The sequence below is a fragment of the Arachis hypogaea genome, chromosome 4, assembly GCF_003086295.3.
Source record: "Arachis hypogaea cultivar Tifrunner chromosome 4, arahy.Tifrunner.gnm2.J5K5, whole genome shotgun sequence".
NCBI classification, from domain to species: domain Eukaryota; kingdom Viridiplantae; phylum Streptophyta; class Magnoliopsida; order Fabales; family Fabaceae; genus Arachis; species Arachis hypogaea.
The window spans coordinates 64754295-64761894 of NC_092039.1; the positions used below are offsets into that span (position 1 = coordinate 64754295).

The window sequence follows — 7600 nt, forward strand, 5'->3', positions numbered from 1 at the left end:
ATTCAACTTCTTTCTGCCTGAAGGTTTGAACATCCACTCTAAGCTTGCACAGCTTTTGAGGAGGAAAAACTTTGGCCAAGAAAGCCGTGACCAGCTTATCCCACGAGTTCAGGCTATCTCTAGGTTGAGAATCCAACCATATTCTAGCTCTATCTCTTATAGCAAAAGGGAAAAGCATATGCTTGTAGACCTCAGGATCAACTACATTGGTCTTAACAATACCATAGATCTCCAAGAATTCAATTAAGAACTGATAAGGATCTTCTGATGGAAGTCCATAAAACATGCAATTATGTTGCATCAGAGAAACTAATTGAGGCTTTAGCTCAAAATTATTTGCTCCAATGGCAGGGATTGAGATGCTTCTTTCATGGAAGTTGGAATTTGGTGCAGTGAAGTCACCAAGCATCTTCCTTGCATTGTTGTTGGGTTTGGCCATTACTTCTTTTTCGAGATTCTTTGTAAGGTTTTCTCTGGATTGTTGTGCTTTAGCTTCTCTTAGCTTCTTCTTTAGAGTCCTTTCAGGTTTAGGCTCAGCTTCAACAAGAATGTTCTTGTCCTTGCTCCCACTCATATGAAAAAGAAGAGGATAGAAAAGGAAGAGGAATCCTATATGTCACAGTATAGAGATTCCTTTATGTAAGTAGAAGAAGAAAAGAATAGAAGAATGATGTAAAGAGAAGAGATGAAGAATTCAAACACAGAGAGGGAGAGAGGGTTCGAATTATAAGAAGAAGAGAAGAGTGTTAGTGATTAAAAAAATAAATAGAAGAAGATGAGAGAGAGTTTTTGAAAATAATTAAAAGGAAATGGAAAATATTTTTGTTTTTATTTTAAAATTTTGTTAGAATTCGAAAAAATTAAGAGAAGAAACAGAATAAAATTAAAATTTAGAACAATTAGTTAATTAAAAAGAATTTTGAAAAAGAAGTTAATGATTATCAAAAATTAGAGAGATAAAAGTAGTTAGGTGGTTTTGAAAAAGATAAGAATTTAAAATCAAACAAAAAGTTAAGTAGTTAATTGAAAAAAATTTGAAAATCAATTTTGGAAAGATAAGAAGTTAGAAATGATTTTGAAATTGATTTTGAAAAAGATATGATTTGAAAAAGATATGTTTGAAAAGATATGATTGAAAAGATATAATTAAAAAGATATGAGTGAAATTTATTTTGAAAAAGATATGAAAATAAAATTTAGAAAGATTTGATTTGAAAATTAAAGTTAATGACTTGACTAACAAGAAACTAAAAGATATGATTCTAGAATTTAATTGTTGAACCTTTCTTAACAAGAAAGTAAAAAACTTGAAAATTTTGAATCAATCACATTAATTGTTAGTAAAGTTTTTGAAAATTTGAAATGAAATTAAGAAAAATATTTTGAAAAATAATTTTTAAAATTTTCAAAAAACATAAAAGAAAAGATGAAAAAGGTTTGATTTTTTAAAAAGTTTTGAAAGGATAAGATTTTTGAAATTGAAATCTTGACTTTACTTACAAGAAACAACTTATTTTAAAATTTTTTGACTAAGTCAATCCAAAGATTTAGAATTTATGAGTGAAATGAGGAAAATATATTTTTTTGAATTTTTTTTTGAATTTTTAATGAGGAGAGAGAAAAATCACAAAATGACTCAACACATAAAAATTTTGGATTAAAACAAATGATGCATGCAACAACACTATGAATTTCAAGATGAACACCAAGAATACTTTGAAGATCATGATGAACATCAAGAACATATTTTTGAAAAATTTTCAGGAAAAGAAAAACATGCAAGACACCAAACTTAGAAAATTTTCATGTTTAGACACTTTGAATTAAAAAATGCATATGAAAAACAAGAAAGACACAAAACAAGAAAATTTTAGGATCAAACAAGGAGACTTATCAAGAACAACTTGAAGATAATGAAGAATGCAATGCATGAATTTTCAAAATTTTTTTTAGACAAATTAAAACATGCAATTGACACCAAACTTAAAACTTGACCCTAGACTCACATAAGAAACACACAATATTTTTTTATTTTTTATAATTTTATGATTTTTATAAATTATTTTTGAAAAAGAAAATAAGAAACTTAAAATTTTTATTAAGAATTCCAGGAATCATGCAATGTTAGTCTAAAACTTTAGTCTAAAAAGATTAGACATGGTCAGCCAAGCTTCAGCAAGACATTGCATACAACAGCCAAATTGATGGGAATCAACTAGCTCTTAAAAATTCTGAAGAAGAAAATAAAAAGAAAAATACCTAATCTGAGCAACAAGAAGAACTGTCAGTTATCCAAACTCGAACAATCCCCGGCAACGGTGCCAAAAACTTGGTGCACAAAATTGTTATCCCTTGGCATGGCTCTAAAAACTTGATGCACAATACCATGATTCACACGTCTCTTCACAACTTCGCACAACTGACTAGCAAGTGCACTAGGTCATCTAAGTAATACCTTACGTGAGTAAGGTTCAATCCCACGGAGATTGTCAGCTTGAAGCAAGCTATGGTCATCTTGTAAATCTCAATTAGGCGGATTCAAATGGTTATGGGAGTTTTGATAATTAAAAGATAAATAAACATAAAACAAAGATAGAGATACTTATGTAATTCATTGGTGGGAATTTTAGATAAGCGTATGGAGATGCGTTATTCCTTCTGAATCTCTAATTTCCTACTGTCTTCATTCAATCATTCATACTCCTTTCTATGGCAAGCTGTATGTTGGGGATCACCGTTGTCAATGGCTACCTCCTGTCCTCTCAGTGAAAATGGTCCTCTACGGTTTTTGTATGGTAAATCAACTGTCGGATTTCTCGTCTCGGATGAAAAATACCAGGCACAGCTATCACCTTGCTAATTAGCTGTTGGTTCTTGATCATGTCGGAATAGGATCCAATGATCCTTTTGCGTCTGTCACTATGCCCCGCAATCGTGAGTATGAACCTCGTCATAGTCATCCCTTCCCAGATCCTACTCGGAATACCACAGATAAGGTTTAGACTTTCCGGATCTCAGGAATGCTACCAATTTATTCTAGCCTATACCACGAAGGTTCTAATCTCAGATTCAGATGCCCCATTGTCCGAGGGGAGTTGATGTGAATCATTGATTAGAAACCCAATAGATACACACTCTAGCTTTCGCAGGTAGAATGGAAGTGGTTGTTAGGCACGCGTTCATAAATTGAGAATGGTGATGAGTGTCACGGATCATCAAATTCTTCATGTTGAAGTGCGAGTGAACATCTTAGAATAAGAATAAGCTTGAATTGAATAGAAAATAGCAGTAATTGCATTAATACTCAAAGAACAGCAGAGCTCCACATCTTAATCTGTGGTGTGCAGAAATTCCACCGTTGAAAATACATAAGTCATGAAGGTCCAAGCATGGCCGAATAGCCAGCCTCCCCAAAGTGATCAACAGATCAAAAGATGATCAAAAGGTCCAAAGATGTTCCAAAAGATATAAAGATTTATGAGTACAATAGTAAAAAGTCCTATTTATACTAAACTAGTTACTAGGGTCATAGAAATAAGTAAATGATGCAAAAATTCACTTCCGGGCCCACTTGGTGTGTTCTTGGGCTGAGCATTGAAGCTTTCATGTGTAGAGACTTTTCTTGGAGTTAAATGCAAGTTTGGGTGTTTATCTGCAGCTTCTATCCTGTTTCTGGCATTTAACGCCAGAATAGGGCAGGAACTTGGCATTTGAATGCCAGTTTGCATCGTCAAAACTGGAGAAAAGTATGGAGTATTATATATTGCTGGAAAGCCTAGGATGTATACTTTCCAACGCAATTGAGATCGCGCAATTTGGGTTTCTGTAGCTCCAAAAAATCCATTTCGAGTGCAGGGAGGTCAGAATCCAACAGCATTAGCAGTCCTTTTTCAGCCTCTGAATTAGATTTTTGCTCTGGTCCCTCAATTTCAGCCAGAAAATACCTAAAATCATAGAAAAACACACATACTCACAGTAAAGTCTAGAAATGTGAATTTTTCTTAAAAACTAATAAAAATATACTAAAAAGTAGCTATATCCTACTAAAACCTACCTAAAAACAATGCCAAAAAGCGTATAAATTATCCGCTCATTAGCACGCCGAACAGAAGAATCACTATCTTACAAAGGGCTTGGCACGCCAGACCCTGGGCGTGCCACGCAGGTCAACTTTCAAGAGAGCTTGATCAAGCATGCAACAAGGGAGCTTGATCAAAAGTGCAGCAAGAATCACTATCTTACAAAGGGCTTGGCACGCCAGACCTTGGGCGTGCCACGCTAGTTCAACTTTCAAGAGAGCTTGATCAAGCATACAGCAAGGGCGTGGCACGCTAGACCCTGGGCGTGCCACGCAAGTTCAAGTCTCCAGAGGCAAGAAGAAGAGGAAAAAGGCTAGGGCGTGCCACTTAAGCTCAAAGGCGTCGCACGCCAGGCTACATGGGTATTAAAAGACCTTAGGTGTGCCACTTTAGCTCGAAAGCATGGCACAACAGGGATGTTATTGAAGAAGAGCATGCCACTTGAGGGACTGGGCGTGGCACGCCATGCCAGAATTGGAGGAGCACATGGCACGCCACTGAAGCGCCAGCCACACGCGAGCTGGGAAGTCACACTTATTCATTTTCTTTTCCCTCCAAATTGTAATTTTCCTTTTAACTTTTGAAATTCTTTTATTTTGAGAGCTAGGAGTAGTATAAATACCCCCAAGAAGTACTGAAAAAAGGGGGTTAAGCAGTTAGAGAGCTAAGTTTTAGATCCACTTTTACACTTCATCATATTCTTTACTTTTGAGTACTTTTTTTTGAGCTATGAGTAGCTAAATTCTGTCTCATTGAGAGAGGCAGCTCTGTTGTACTTGATGGATTAATGATAGTGAAATTCTTCTTCTCTTCATCTTCTCTTTGATTTGCTAGACGGAATTTTGATTTCCATGCTTAGTGTTCCATTATCTTGGAAAAGAGATTGAATGCAAAAATGGGTTTCATGGGAACCATGGAAAAGGAAACATGAAACCATGCTTGAAATCCATTCTCAATTGATTAATTCATCAATTGATTAAAACTGTTCAAATTTACCAATCTCGGTGGATACGATCCCACTCCACTGTGGGTTATTACTTGACGATAATTTTGGTGCGCTTGCCAAAAAACTGGATTCATAATAAAAAATTTTATGGGGTGTGAATTCCAAAGTCATCAAGTTTTATGGCGCCGTTGTCGGGGATTGGTTTAAATTTGACAGTGATTAAATTGATTGGAGAGCTAGATTAAGCAATTTAATTTCCTTGTTATTTTATATTTTTTTAGTGCTCTTTTTTTTCATCTATATTCTGATTTCTATCCTTTCTTTTTTTAGATTATTTTAGTTATCCATTGTCCATATTTCCATCCTTCTAACTGTTTGATTAATTGCATCAACAAAACTAACCATTAATCTCAACAAGATTTTTTTATTTCACTTGTTCTCTACTTGTTATTTGCTAAGTGTATGACATGTAGAAGAGGAGGAACTATATCTCCCTTCGATAGTGAACCTGAGAGGACCTTCCTTAGATTATGGAGGAAAGCAAGAGGCAAAGGCATAGTTGGAGAAGAAGAAGTGGAGAAAGATCTAGAAACCACTATGGAGGAAGAAGCACATAACCATGTTGGAAAGGAAGCTAGTAATCATGTTGGGCAAGAAAGGAGAGTCTTAGGCTCCTATATCAACCCAAATCTAGGAAACTGTGGCAGGAGCATCCTAAAGCCAACAATCCATGCCAATAACTTTGAGTTGAAACCTCAACTCATCACACTTGTCCAGAATAATTGTTTATACGGAGGAGGTGCCCAAGAGGACCCAAACCAACATCTCAATACATTCTTGAGGATCTATGACACTGTAAAGACCAATGGTGTACATCTGGACACCTACAAGCTACTTTTGTTCCCTTTCTCACTCAGAGACAAGGCAACAAAGTGGTTGGAAGCATTTCCCAAGGAGAGCTTAACCACATGGGTTGATGTTGTAAACAGATTCCTTGCAAGATTTTACCCTCCACAAAGAATCAACAGGCTAAGAGCTAAGGTGCAAACTTTCAGACAAGAAGATGGTGAAACACTCTATTAGGCCTGGGAGAGATTCAAAGATTTGACAAGAAGATGCCCACCATAAATGCTCAATGATTGGGTACAACTACACATCTTCTATGAAGGGCTGTCCTATAAATCAAAGAAGGCTGTGGATCATTCTTCAGGAGGCTCACTCAACAAGAAGAAAACCATTGAAGAAGCCATAGATGTCATTGAGACTGTAGCTGAAAATGAGTATTTCTATACTTCAGAAAGAATTCAGAAGAAAGGAGTGCTAGAACTCAATTCTGTGGACGCCTTGTTAGCTCAAAACAAGGCAATTGCAGCACACTAGCAGCCTTAACCAAGAAGATGGAGGCTAATCAAGTCTCAGCCATTCAAGACCAAACTTCTCAACAAGAAGGAAGTGCATAAGAATCTGAAGGTGACTAGAAATAAGCTAATTATGTGAACAACTCATCCAGACCACCATATGACCCCAACTCCAAGACATACAACCCAGGCTGGAAGAACCACCCAAATTTTGGGTGGGGAAACCAACAAAGCCATAACTAGGACCACAACAAACCTTATCTATCAAATCAACACAACACTCACAACCCCAACCATTAGACAAACAACCATAGATCTTACCATAATTCATAAAACACATCATACCATGGTAACAAACCAACACACAACAATCACCATCAAGACACACTACCCTCAACCATGCAACCATGTGAAATCAAGAGCAACTTTGAGAGAATGGAGGCTGTAATAGCACAACTATCATCACAGCTTGAAGGAGCTGTTTCTACCCTTTTGGAGAGACAAACGTAGACTGATAGAAGGATAGACGCCAATCAAGAAAAATACAGGTCAAATCTGAAAAATCAAGGCGCAGTAATCTCAAAGTTGGAAGCACAAGTAGGGATCTTATCCAAGCAAATCCCAATGCCCACACAAACATTTTCCAGTGATACCATGGCCAACCTGAGAGGTAAATGCAAAGCCATTACACTTAGAAGTGGGAAGGTTGTAGAAGAAGGAACCCCAAGCAAAGACAACCATGAAGAAGAACTTGCAAAAAAGCATGAAAACAAGAATGACGAAGAGGCCTATGCTCCATCCTCATCAAAACCAGTCTAGAAGCCTTATGTGCCCAAGGCACCATACCCACAAAGGCTGGGAAAAGATGGGAAGGATGGCCAATTCTCTAAGTTCTTAGAGATCTTCAAGAAGCTCCAAATCAATATACCATTTGCTGAGGCATTGGGGTAGACGCCACTTTATGCCAAATTCTTGAAAGAGATCATAACAAGAAAAAAGAACTGGGGGGCAAAGGAGTCCATAGTACTAATTGAGGAATGTAGCGCCATCATACAAAAGAAGCTACCTCAGAAGATGAAGGACCCAGGGAGTTTCCAAATCCCATGCATCATAGGGGATATCACTATTGAGAAAGCTTTGTGTGACCTGGGAGCTAGCATAAATCTCATGTCCCTAACCATGATGAGAAGGATGAAGATCGAGGAAGCCAAGCCAAC

The 7600-nt window shown here is 36.7% G+C and overlaps 1 non-coding gene across 1 annotated transcript; it reads right to left on the reverse strand.

The window, feature by feature from the left end:
- Window positions 1–6051: 6051 nt before the first annotated feature.
- LOC112798896 (small nucleolar RNA R71) lies at window positions 6052–6159 on the reverse strand. Its single transcript, XR_003200492.1, has one exon. It is a non-coding gene; the product is annotated as a small nucleolar RNA R71 (small nucleolar RNA).
- Between the last annotated feature and the right edge of the window lie 1441 nt (window positions 6160–7600).